We start from the raw sequence: 13,585 nt of genomic DNA, 5'->3' as shown, positions 1-13,585 counted from the left end.
TCCCTCCAGGAGCTGGCCCTCCATCAAGGTTTTCCTCTGTCTTGAGCGAAACTTGGTCTGTTAGCTACTGCTGCTGCTGCTGCTTCTTTTTTGTTAATTGCTGGTAGAACCTATTAAATGTTGTGGGAGATGAAATACAGAGTGTAACTGGAATGAAATTTTTTTATATTACTTGATAAAATGTATTTGCATACCTAATTGAATAATATGCTGAATCTGGACAAAATTACATAACATTTTTGTCTGTGGGTCTTATCCAGTGTATCTTGGAAAAGTTGGTGCCCCTGGAATATATTCTAGCTGATTCAAAAGAATGACAATGTATTGAATTGAATAGCGTACTCCCAAAATTTGTGTCTACCCAGAGCTTGGTTATGTAGCCTATTTGGAAATAGGATCTTTAAAGATATGTTCAGATGAAAATGTGTTCATACTGGGTTAGAGTGGTCTCTAGATAGACTAGGACTGGTATTCTTTCTAAGGAGAGGGAAATTGGAACACAGACATGCAGGATACCATGAGAAGCTGGAAGCAGAGGTGGCAGTGAGGTGTCTACATACAGGCCCAGTAGGGTCAAGGCTACTTCCTGCCTCAGAGCCTTTGCATATGCCATTCTCTGCCTGGACTACCATTTCTCTGATATTTTTCTTGACCTAACTAGCTTCTATAATATTTGTTCACCCTGTGCCCTGCTGTTACTGGGAGATTTTGTCCTAAGAAAAGTGACAAAACGACAATAAAAATGGCAATAAACTTTTGTCTTATTGTTGTCTTCCTCTTTATAATCTTATGCTATTCCTGTCATTGTTGCATTAATACCCATCTCTCTTTGGGCTATGAATCCTATTAGGGCTGGGACCATGTCTGTTTTAATATACCATCACATTCCTTGTGCTTGACACAGAGTTGGTGCTCAATTAAAGTTTGCTGAGGAGATTGGTCTTTTCCAGGAGTCCAAACCTTGTCCCCCTCCTCTCTCTCAGCATCAGTTTCCCCAACTGCAGGGCCCAGTTTACTTGGTGCCTGGGAAGTCAAGCCATATCTGACTCCGGTATGATCTCATGTGTAGTTAGGACGGTGTCCCACCCTCCTTAGGGAAAGAAGTCGCAGGCATGGAAGGACTCTTCCCTGCTCTTTTATTCAGACAGTGGGTAGCTCAAATGCAGAAGCTGAGTTGCATGGGGCCAGGCAGGGCTTGTGTCTTTCCACCTCACCTCCAGCCAGTGCATCTAGGACACACAAGTGACCTTCTTTTATGCAAACAAGAGTTTGCTCTCCAGCTATCCAAGCAGGAAACCAGAGCTCCGGACTTTTTCTTTCTGGAATACTGTTCCATTGCCTGGAATGTTCTTCCCTCCTTCCCTGCTTCTTCTGCAGCACTCTGCTCAGATGCCACCTTCTGCCTTGACCTTCCTTTCCCCTCTTTGTATCTTACAGGGCTTTTCCCATATGGGTGTCCTGAATTTCTTTCTCCAGTCAGGGCAGGGCTGACCTGGTGCACCATTGAGCTTTGTGGGATATGGAAAAACTTGACTCCTCTCAAACTTTGGGTGCTGCTACTGCTTGATTCCCATAGGGTGATGGGAGGCAGCTTAAGAGGCCAGACTTAGAGTGAGACAGAACTTCCTGCCTTAGCCTTTTTTTTTTGTCTGTACAATGGGTACTGAGAAGAGCTGAAAAGATAAAGATCCATAAAGATAAAGAATGAGCACCCACTTGTCCTGCCCACCTCGGTATTCCAGGGCTACACATTCCCATGATCAAGCATTTGTTGGATGAGTGAAGGAATCAATATTTATAAAGCCCTTAAATTGGCATATCTCAAGTACTCAGTAAGCCACAGCAGTTAATGTCAGCAAGTACTCAATAAGTCACAGCAGTTAATGTCATCATTTTTGTTGTTGTTATTATTATTACTATTAGTGGGACATGGGCACCCAGAGAGGTGAAGTGACTTTTCTGAGCTAACACAGTGTGTATCAGTGGCAGAGCTGGGTCTTGAAATGAGGGAGAATCCATATCTGGAAATGCTAGACTTACCAACATCTTGATTGTTTCTAAGAAATACTGAGTCCCCACTATGTAGTGCTCCTCAGGCAAGGAGCTTGGTACCTTGATTCGACACACATCCTTGGCCCTGATGAGCTTGTGGGCTAGTTCCAGCGAGCAACAGATGAAAGGGGGTTTAGCCCACAAGGGAAGCTTGATGAGTGCCGAGAAAGGCACACAGGGGCCTGGGAACAGAGAGCAGGAGGACGTCACTGCCCAAGGTCAGGGCAGGCTTCCGAGGATCTGTGATCCTTGAAAGCAGTGTTTTTCAAAATTAGTTGACCTTGACCCAAAGTTGAAACTGTATTTTGCACAATCACACTAACACATACACACACAAAACAAGAGTTTCACCAGATAATTGTTATTTGTATAGCTACTTGCATAGCTTGAAGTTATTTTTATTGTGGTAACATAGACATACAATATACCATTTTAACCATATTTTAAGTGAACAATTCAGGGTCATGAAGTATATCACAGTGTTGTGTAACTATTCATTTCCAGACTTTTTTTCATCATCCCAAACAGAAATTCTACCCTTTATACAATAGCTTCCCACTGCCCCCTGCCCCAGCCCCAGCTCCTGGAAATCTCTGTTCTATTTTGCCTGTGACTTTGCCTTTTCTAGCAACCTCATATAAGTGGAATCATACAATATTTGTTCTTTTATGTCTGACTTATATAACATTTTCAAGTTACCTCCATGGTAAAACATGTATCAGAATGTCATTTCTTTTTATGGCTGACTAATATTCCATAATATGTATATGTCACATTCCCTAAATGAATTTTTTTATCTATTAATTGGTTAAAACTTGCACTTTGGAAAGCATTAAATGGGACCTTGAAGGATGAACAGGAGTTTCTTGTGTCTAGTATGGCAAGAAACAGTGAGACCAGAAAGGAAGGCCCTGGAAGGAGAGGGTCCAAATAGGGAGGACAGGACATCAAGGACACTTGCTGGTCAACAAAACTGTTCTGCTTGAGATCATGGTCCTTACAAATGTTCTCCTGGGCTCCCAAACCTTGCTAGTTTCCTGCAGCAATGTCTTCATCCATCACCCATCTACCTATCATCCTTTGTCCATCCATCCATCCATCCATCCATCCAGCCATCCAGCCAGCCAGCCAGTCAGCCAGCCAGCAAATGTGTATGGAGAACCTACATGGTGCCAGCAAACAGTAGGGACCCAGAAACAGGCAGAGCCCCTGCAGGCTTGGCCTTTACTCTATAGAGGGGCACACAGATATTCATGAAAGAGTCTATGAAATAATGTTACTGGGTGTCGCACCACACAATCCTTGAGCAAGGAGAGCATGCAGATGTTGGCTTGTCTGGTGAGGATGACTGGGGAGGACTTCCCCGAGGATGTGGCAGCCCAGCTGAGGGATGGGAGGCCTTAGCTGGCAAAAGGGTGGCAGACAGGAAAGAGCTCTTGGCTGCGGGTATAGCACCTGCACAGGGGGAATAAGGACCAATGTGTCTTGGCTGGGGAGACTTAGGTGGGCAAAGCGAGGTCTCCAGGCTTAGACACAAAGGACCTCACAGACTCTAGCAAAGAATTTGATCATTATTCTACAAAATGAAGTGGAGGGGATCCACTGATGAGTCTGAAGAGTGAGGGTGGGGTGGGGAGGGGATATGTAAGCCCTGATGTGGTCTGATGCAGATGCTGACTGTGGTCCAGGGCTGGGGTGGGGAGGGAGATGGAATGGGGAGAGATTCCAATTGGACCTGGGATAGACAAAATCAATGTGTGTGTGTGTGTGTGTGTGTGTGTGTCTGTATGCACACATACACCTGTGTGCCTCCCTGGTGAGTGTCCAAGTTGGGGCAACACCTCTAGTCCTCCCTCCCTCCCTCGTCCTGAGACTCCCCCAGAGAAGGGCAGCCTTGCCATGGCTAACAGGAGGTGGAACAGTTTCTGGTGGCAGCCCCTTCCTTGTGGCCCTGCATTTGGAGTTCCATGAGGTCCCTGCACCTCCAGGCCCTGCTTTCTGGCTCCCTGTGATATAAGAGGTATTTTATTTTGGGTGATATAGATCCCCAAATGCCACATCCATCTCCTCGGCCTGGTGAAACCAGACTGTCTGAGTTAGAGCAGATTGCTTTCTGTATGCTCCAAGGGGGTGGAGGGCACCGTTTTGCACTTTCTGCTCCCTGGGCTTGGAATATTTGAGCAAACATTCCTGGCTGCTTTGGAAGTTACCAAACCCAGATGAGCTCATCTGAGCCAGAGGTGGGGGCAGCTGGCGCCTGGAGCTTGCCTGGAGCTCACCAGGTGGCCTGGTGGCAAATGTCAGGGGCGGCTGGGCCTCAGCTGGGGAGGACACGCCCTGCACAGCTGGGGCCTGGCCCAGAGAACCCTGGGGTGGGGACGCCTGCCCGCTGCCGCTCCCTGGAGTTGGCAGTGTGTTGGTGTGGCAAGGCCCCTGGACACGAGCTGGGAGCCTTGGGACCGCACAGCTAGGGTCTGAGAGGGAGCAACGGTGTGATGCAGGCACCTCATCAATCCTTTCAGGAGGCCCAATGGGAGCCAGCCCGCCCTGCAGGGCCTCACTCCATGTAGTAGCGCTGCGTTTATTGAGTGTTAACTATGTGCTAAGTGCTCTGTGCCAGTTCCCCCTGACAGCACTAGGAACGATTATTCTCCCCATTCAACAGAAGAGGAAGCTGAGGCTCCTAGAGTGGACAGCCACTCTGAAGGCTGAGCTTGAGGTGGGCCCCAGGTACCTCGAGGCTGTCCTGGCCTTCTAGTTAAAAGCAAAACAATGTACAGAGGACGAGCTGCTCATACTGTCAGAGGCTCAACAGTGATAATTTGTGAACTTTTCCAAGGATCTGACTCAAATAAGCGCATTAGTTACTCCCTCTGGGCTCTATTTCCTCATTGGGGTGGAGATGGCATTCAAGGCCCGCCAGCCGCTGGACCACTTCACAGCCTGAGTGAAGGGGTGAGAGGGCAGGAAGAGGTGTCTGAGCCATCCCTGGGGAGTTCTGTTAATTTCCTGCCGGGGCTGGACACAGGCTCCAGGAACTGTGACCATGCATCTTCTCAAAGCCATGTGCCTTCCTCTAAGTTCCCGTCTGTAAAAGGGGCAGACACACAGCCCCATGGTGGGGTTGGTCTGCAAACTGAAAATGATCTGTGGAGAGGACTGGCATGGAGCCCAGAACACAGTGAGCACCAAGGAGCTGGAGACCACGTCTCATTTATTGTTATTTGAATGAAGTCCACGTTTCAAGGGCTCCCTATAATGGAAGTCCCTGTTTCCTTACATCCCCCCTTCCCCAGTCATGGCCGGGAGAGGTGCCTGACTGTGCCACTTAACCCACATCATTACATTTCTTCCTCACAACTGCCTGGGACCTAGGTAGGTACTGCTGGAAACTGATTTCATAGGCCAGAAAACTGAGGCACTAAGAAGGGAATGACCTTCTCAAGGTCACAAATCTCAAATCCTTGTGACTCACGGAGCATACAAGCCAACACCCTGGTAGTAGTAAGTAAAGAACGGTGGACAGTGGGGGTCCTTGTGGGAGACAGGTCTTGCAAGCGCCTGTTGCCATGGGGCTATTCTGTCAGTGCCCCTCCCAACCCCAATGGCTACACCACCATGCAGCAGCCTGCAGCAGCAGTGGGGGTGGAAGATGGAAGAAGGGATGAGCTGATTTGAAAGGCTTGGGCTAATATTTGGTTCCTCCAAAGTTTCCTATCATATATGCTTGTTTGGTTCCGTTTATGAAGCTGGTTTGCCAGCTTGAGTCTGGATCTCGGTGGTAATGAGCCCGCATTGCTGATTGCTGCAGGGAGAGAAAACGAAGAGATGGGAAGAGGGGGAAGATCATGCTAAATAGGTTTGTTGAATAATAATGAACCCTGCCGAACTTTTGCATTTTCTGACTAATTGTGTGGTGCGTGATGCTTTCTGTGTGATGCCTGTTTTTCTGCTGAATGGGAACTTTTTCAAGGGGAGCCTGGACTGGGCCCCAGAGTTCCCGGGGCCTCAGTTCTAGTCCGTGGGGCTGGTTTGAGTTATTTTGGGATCAGGGCCTGGGTTCAGTGCACTCCGCTTAGAGAATGGAAAATAGAAGCTCATAGCTGGATGCCTTCTGGGGAAGAGAAATCCTCCTAAATGGAGAGGTTGGGGGAAAAGCTTTAGGATCCTACAGCCTGAGTTTGAGACCAGGCCCTGCTGAGTTCAAGTTGTGTGGCCTCCAGCAAGTTCCCGAGGATTGTTTTCAAGGTCAAATGAGGCCTAGGAGCGTTTGTTTCTGGTCTCAGCAAAGGGGCAGCTCTTATCAGCATTGCTATTCATACTTACAGGCAGTGGTCCCTTTCTGATCTCCTAGGTCACAGCTAAGCATGCCACCGTACTCTCTAGAAGTCTGTGCTAGCTTGGAGTCAGGTTCGTGAGAAAGAAGGTCCCCAGGAGAAGCTTGGCTGTCAAGGAAATCTCGATGCTGGCAGCAGGTTACAGAGCCGCGCCTCGCCCACCTGTGTGTCTGGGTCGCTGGAAGCTGAGCTGTAGAGTGCGAGAAGTCCCTCCCTGTGCAGAGGCCCTGCCCTGCCAGATGAAATGGAATGTGTAGGTAGCTTCTTCCTCCAGGGCTCATTTAAGGGGAAATTCAGTGGCTCCCTCGTATTGAAATTTACCAGTTGGGCCTGGAGGCCTCTGGCAAATGAGGAAGCAGAAAGAGGGGGGTCAAAGGAAGGGACTGGTCTCCAGGCTGGGTTTCTCTAGGGTCAGGGGAGGGGGAGCTTCTCCTGCTCTGCCAGTCACCCCATCCCCTCCACAGAGCTACAAAAACTGTGGCTGCTTCATGGTCCTGGTAGGGCCAAGCCAGGCCTGGTATGAGTCAGCCTCTGCCTCTCATTTGCTGACAAATCCCCTCACTTCTCTGTGCCTCAGTCTCCTCATTTATAAATGGAGAAAATAACAGCACCCACATCACAGGTAGTTGTACGATCATATAAGCGACATATCTACATATAATAATGTTACATTTATAATATAGTACATACATGATATGCACACATATATTTATAATATATAACCACATAATATATTGTCTGGTTGCTTTCCCATACTTTTAGCCTCCCCAACCCTTAGAAATATGCATTATTATAGAACCAGAAGTTGGAGCTGTCATGCAGGTCTTGCCCATGGTCAGATGGTCAAGGGGTAGCAGAACTGAGCTTTGAATCTAGGACATCTAGCTTGCTTGCAAATGCCCCATCTGCCTCGACCCAACAATCACCCTCCTTACCCCCAGCTAAAGGATGAGTAGACGTTCTGTTCATTGGGACTCAATCAGACTCTCAACTGGATCTGTCACTGATGGCTGGAAGGGACCCCTGTCTATGCAAATGGCCAGTGGACTGTTGGAGAACCAGTGGGTACTGCCTTGCTCTGTGCTGATTGCTTGTGGACAAATGTGGGGCTTTCCCTCTTCTGGAGCTTCTTTCCTCAGATCTCCAAGGACTATTCTAAACGGACTTCTGAGTGTGGTACTGTCTTGGTTTGAAGCCCTTTCATGGGTCTCCAGAACAATGTCTAAACTCTTTCTGCCTTTGTGGTCCCCTTGATCTGATTCCTGATGACCTCTTGAGCTTCAGACTCCATCCTTTCTTCCCTGTCCTACCTTAAATAAAGTGTTGCCTGAACCTTCCCGTACTCTGTCAATTGACTCTTCCACCTGGAAAGTCCTTTGTCTATGTTCTAGTAGTTAAACTTCTATTCTATCTTCAAAGCCCTACTCTGGGAACCCTTCTCTGTTATCCTACCCTTCTAGCACAGATATATTATCCTTTATAGTGTGTAATGTAGTCCTTTTCACATAGACTACTAGGTTTCCTTTGATGTAAATTAAGAACTGGGGTATGCTCTAGGCTCACTTTTTTCTGAGTTCCCATCCTGAGCTCTGGCACATAGTAGGCATTCAATATTCAATATGTATTTATTCAATGGACAGATGGAGGAGAGAACCCAAAAGATATCAGTAATCATGCATAGAGAGAGGGAGGGGATGCTGTTGCTTAGCAACCAGCAGTCACTGGTATATGAGGGTCTCACCCGTTCCATCCTCTAGTCAGCTAATCTATCCTGGCTATCACTGGACTTTCCCTGGAGGCTTCAGCCCTGGGTGCTCCCTGGAAAGATGCTGGGCCTGCATTGTGTGGGGTGAGGGAGGTTGAGGTGACAATCTAAGAGAGTCATCCTTCTCGACAATCTATGAGAGTCATTCTTCTCTCAAAGGCTGGCTGGGGAGGCAAGGCTGATTGGTCAAATGCATCGGATATTTCTGGGATCATTGTTTTGCTCTCACCTCCCTGGATCCAAACACAGAAAAATAATGATAGTAATGTCAAGCATGGCTACCATTGAGTGGATGCCCCCCATCTGCCATGCTCTGTTACATTGTCTCTATCCTTATGCTCTCTATGAGCTGGCTTTGATTCCCCTTCCCAAATGGGAAACTGAGGCTCAGAGAAGGAACTATTTGACCTAAGGTTGCACAGCTCTTAAGTGATAAAGGCAAGATTTGAGTCTGTTTCTAATGCCGAATCTCATATCCTTTCCACCGCTGGCCCAGGAGAGGAAGTCATTCTGTGGATTCTTCCTCCACATCTCCTCAGGGATTCTGCCTGCAGGACACTCAGGCTGCTGTGATTCCTGTGTTTCAAAGCTCTAAAGGAGAGAGAAGACTGAAGATAAAAATGTGTGTGTATGTGTGTGTGTGTGTGTGTGTGGCACGTGTTCGTGTGCTAGTTTCTCAGGTTTCTGTGGGACAGACACAGAGAATAATACTAATCATAATCACAGTAATATTCATAATGATAACAGTAGCAGTAGTGATAAAGGTAGCTAACATTTCTTGGCACTCACTATGTTCCCTGCGCTGTGCTAAATGCTTTGCCTAAACTGTCACATTCAGGTGGAGCAGGCAGTAGTTCAGAGTCAGGCCTCAGAGTCAGGCAAATTGGTCTGGATTTCCAGCTCTGCTACTCTCTGACTTTGGGAAAGGCACTTGGCCTGTGTAAGGCTCCAAGTCTTCAACTGGAAATTGAGTTCTGAGTCTTAACCTTGTGGGGCTGCCTCAAGGATGAAATGGGATCAGGGACATTTAACACTCAGAAAGGAGCAGAACACAGAGACAAATTTCTAGGGGGTAGCTAGTGTGCAAACACGTACACTATGGAGGGGTATGTGTGGGAGTGGGGGGTAGGAGGGCAGACATCTATTGTGAAGGCATGTATGAGTGTGTCTGAAGAAAAGACTTAAAGGCTGTGTGTACTGGGTAAAGGGTGTTGAGTGCTGATTGCTTTGTGATTTTGTTTAGTGGGAAGCTCACTTGGGGGAGTCCCCTTTTGAACTTGAGCTCCTGGACCAGTTCAGGCATGTCGGGTTCTCAGTCCCAGGAGGGTTCTGGATTGCTCACTGAGGGCCACTCTGGCCAGCTCCCTGCTTCTTACTAGCTCAGATCATCCCTCTTAGCTCCTGGGGGTGGTAGAGCCAGTCAAACCATGTCTTGCCCTTCTCTCCCCCTGACCAGGGCCAGCACACTCAGCACCCTTGGAGGGGAGGGCTAGAGGAATGAGGAAGACCCCAGCCTCCTGCTGTTCTCAGCTCTGTGCTGGCTGTGGTGGGACTTTGATTTTGTCTGAGCACTAGAGGGCAATGTGTCTGTTCCAAAGAAGCTGCGGGCTCTTGCTGGCAGAGTGCTCACACAGACACACGCAGGGGCGCCTACACTCTGGAGGCGCACACTCCAGTGCGCACACAGGCATAGGTGGGCAGAAGCAGTGACACATGCTCTCACACTCACAGAGACACAGACATACAAAATGTGAGGCGGGCACACACATACAGGTACAAACACAGATGCATACACAAGGAGAAGCAGAGTTAGGGGAAAGACAACGATGCCCCTCCTCCGGGAGAGGTATGGAGACACCAAGAGACAGACAAATGTACCACCCTCGCAGTGAAGACCAAAACAGGGCACATGCCACCTGCCCACACAACATTTGTAGAGTTAAGGAAAGTAAAGGACATACAAGTCCTGGACAGAAATATGGCAGGACCCAAACACACCCTCCTTTCACGCACACACACCTTGTAGACCTCACTCTTGGAAACAACCCCAGAAAAATATTCCCATACCCCTCTCCCTGGAGCTCACAGAATTATTCCACAGGAAACCTGCCCAGGTGTTCAGCCAGCCCTGTGTGAAGTCATGCCTCAGCCGAGAGCATACCCCCAAAAAGGGGCTCTACAGACTTCAGGTCTTGGGCCATATTTCCCACTGCCCTGGTCCACCCAGGCCTCCAGACAGGTCCCAACTTTTTCTTTTCTCTCCAGACACACATGACAACCAGACTCCTCACACAGGTACCCCCTGTGACACCCAGAACCTGGCACTGTGGACCAGGCAGGTGACTGAGTGTCAGAGACTTTGCACAGGTTTTTGTCCACACAGGTCCTCCTCCAGGCAATTAATTTCCCTATTGGCTCCCTTCATCTAGGGGAGGCTCAGGGTCTCCCCTCCTCTGGTCTGGGGCCCCGAGGGGTGGGGAAAATGGGAAATCTTCCCAGGCCCTTTATTTCTTTGTGCCTAAGTCAGCCTCAGTCTTTTCTCTGGCTCTTACTTCCCTGTCACTTTGCTAAGTAATAATTTCCATGTCCAATTCCATTTCTTTTCTAGTTCTGAAACCTCTAAGCTATCAGCAAGAGGATAGTTCACATGAAAACTAATTACACAAAATCAATATTTAATCACAGACCAACAACCTGATCCTGCAGAAAAATCCTTTTAAAACTCCACCGCCCTGTACAAATACTTCTTCCCAATGCTTATTTATGGACCCCATTTTTGGTGGGGGTAATTTTCATTTTTAATTTCAAAAAGAAAAAATATCTGTAGACATCCACAGTTGGGCGGTCCGGGAAAGGCCTTGAAACTGAGCTAGCTTCAGACCCCTGTGCGTGAAATTTGCAGGTTTTTATCGCTTGTTTTCATTTTTATTCTATTGGAGGGAGGATAATTTTCCTCCGAAGTTCCTCAAGACAGTGCTTCCTTGCACCCCCTCCCCTAAATTGAGCCCATCTTCTCTGTATTTGGGTTCTGGAACACCCAGCGTCTGCCTTCCCAGCAGCAACTCCAGGGAGCAATGAATCCCTGTGCAGGACGTGGTAACTTTTTAACTCGTGCTGGCGGCGGTGGAGTGCTTAATCTGAGGTTTTTAAATAAAAAGGGCTCAGGGGTTGGTTTTATTATAACGTTTATTTCATTTCAGATTTCATGCGCAATTTAGCAAACGCTAGACAGACTTGGGCGATAAACACTTTCTTTTGTGGGGGGAAAAGGCATTTTTATACACCATGCTTAATTTTATTTAGATTTAATAGCGATATCAGGGGCACTTCAAAGAAAGTTCTTTTTTCTCCCCTTCTGCTAAGAATGCTGGTCTGCCAGCAAAATTTCCTCGTGCTATTTTATGGTAAGGAAAATGAAAAGGCTTCTCCTCTTTCCTCCCTTACACGCACTTTAAGGAGGAAAACACACACACACACACACACACACACACACACACACGCACACACAGAGAATAAACACCTTTCTACCCTCCATCACCTCTAACTCCCAACTTCTAATTGCAAGATAGATTTCAGCCTCAGTAGGGATCAGGAAGATCTAAACATTTTAACTAAGATTATTGGGATAAATATTTCATAAAGAGCAGGGCAGATATTAAATTACTCCTATTGATTTTAGTATCACAACCCAATTCCGTTCCTTGGCCTCTTCAGTTTAATTGATCTCTTAAGGAGGCCAACCTCGCGCTTGCAGAGGGCCTGGGCCTTGGCCCTGGGTGCCCGGAATAGGGTGCTCTGGCTTTTGCTCCCCTCGGGTCTTCTCACATCCTGCAGCTGCCTTGCGGCTCCCGAGCTGGGCTCTTTCGATGTGCACTGCATGGAGTGGCCGAGTGGTCACGGCTGCTCCCGGCGGAAGCCAGTGGCTGAGAACCGGGAACGCCAGACTGTGGGGACAGCGAACAATTGCGTGCGCCCTCGTGAGAGAGGGGCCAGCGAGCGCCCGGTCTCCGCGGGAGAACCCTAACTTTGTCATTCCGGGTCTACTTTGACCTCCAGGAAAATCCGAAGGCCGGCTAACTTGGGCGCCACTAGTTAGCAGACAGCTGGAGAGCCAAGGGTCTGCCCGAGGGTTGAAGCGCAGTTGACACTTAGCGACTTTCTGTGTGGAGTCTGGAAGCTTTGCCTGGCGACCCCATTGTCTGAGCGCCCCGCACGTCTTACAGCCCACCTCCCCGCCCCCCGGCCCACCCCGCAGGTCTCGATTCAGTTGGGGGTGGGGAGTTGGGAACTGTGTGAGTGGAAAGGGGGGTGAACAAAGCCAACCTCCCGCCATTCTCCGCTTGCGCCCTCTTCAGCCCAAAGTGCAGGGAGGCCAGCGCGCGCCCCCAGCGCACAGGCGCCGGACCCCGGGGCGAGATCGGAGCGGGGGACCCGGGAGTTGGCCAAGTGCGGGTTCGTGGCTGCTGGGGCCTCAGCAGCCAGCACCCAGGACCACCTTAAGAGCGAGCCCCGCCCCGGGCCCGTAGCTCGGGCTGCGCTGATTGGTGCAAATGTAATGGCTGAAATTGATTGCTGAAATGCAAAACTTGTTGCTGCTTCTCCCGGCGTTGGGCTAGAGGCAGACACAGAGAGGGGAGCCGAGACCCTCGGAACGCCCCACGCAGAGCACCCCCCCCGCCAACCCAGAGAGGGGTGCGCGGACCCCCCCCTTCCCTGAGCTGCCCCCGCCCCCCCCATTCCGGGCCCCGAAAGCGCAACCGGAACGCCTTAGCCTGCTCAGCCTGTGCAGCCTGGCCCCTAACCTGCGTACGCCCCCCTCCCCGGGTCCGAGGGGGACTCGCCAAGCACCTCCGCGCCGAGGCAGGGAACCGAGCCTTGGAGCGATCTAAGCCCTCGCCTCGCTGCCTGCCCGCTCCTGGAACAGATTGCCGAGACCCCCGCGAACTCAGAGACCAAACAGCGTAGGACAGAAAGCGGCAGGCGGCGGACGTGGCCGCGAAGCGGCGCGCCGGGGTGCAGCGCACCAGCGGCGGAGCCGGGGAGCCGCGCCTTCTCCCAACCCTCTGCTCCAACCCCCGGCGCCCGCGCCTCCCCAGTCCCGCTGCGCGCGCGGCTCCGGGACCAGCATCGGTGATGCCGACAGAAACCTCCGGTCCTCGGACTCGCTGAAGAAGCAGCGGCCGCTTGCTGGGGCCGACGGTGACTGTACAAGCAGGTCGTGCTTGGCCGAGGCTCCGGCTGCAAAGCGCGGGGACTCCGGGGGGAGGGGGGAGGGACCATTCTGTCCGAGCCCCGGCGCGAGCCCCGGCTTTGAAGGGTCTCCCAGCCCGGCCCCTTAGCAGCTCTGCCTCGGACTTCGGGAAGCTTCCGGCGTCCTGGGGCGCCCAGCCGGACCCGATCGGACTTAAGAAGGTGATCGCTCTGCTCTCCC

At 50.1% G+C, this 13,585-nt stretch overlaps 1 protein-coding gene across 1 annotated transcript in view; it reads left to right on the top strand.

The window, feature by feature from the left end:
• The first annotated feature begins 13,196 nt into the window (after nt 1–13,196).
• Nucleotides 13,197–13,585, top strand: part of MN1 (MN1 proto-oncogene, transcriptional regulator) — a 46,746-nt gene continuing 46,357 nt past the window's right edge. Inside the window, exon 1 of the mRNA XM_037510794.2 lies at nt 13,197–13,566. The gene's annotated coding sequence lies outside the window, so the exon portion shown is untranslated. The remainder of the gene's footprint in view (nt 13,567–13,585) is intronic.

This window comes from Talpa occidentalis, unplaced genomic scaffold (genome assembly GCF_014898055.3).
Source record: "Talpa occidentalis isolate TD23 unplaced genomic scaffold, MPIMG_talOcc4v2.1 talOcc4.14, whole genome shotgun sequence".
Classification (NCBI taxonomy): domain Eukaryota; kingdom Metazoa; phylum Chordata; class Mammalia; order Eulipotyphla; family Talpidae; genus Talpa; species Talpa occidentalis.
Note: the sequence above shows the minus strand (reverse complement) of the source record. Positions and strands in the feature narration are given on the sequence as shown.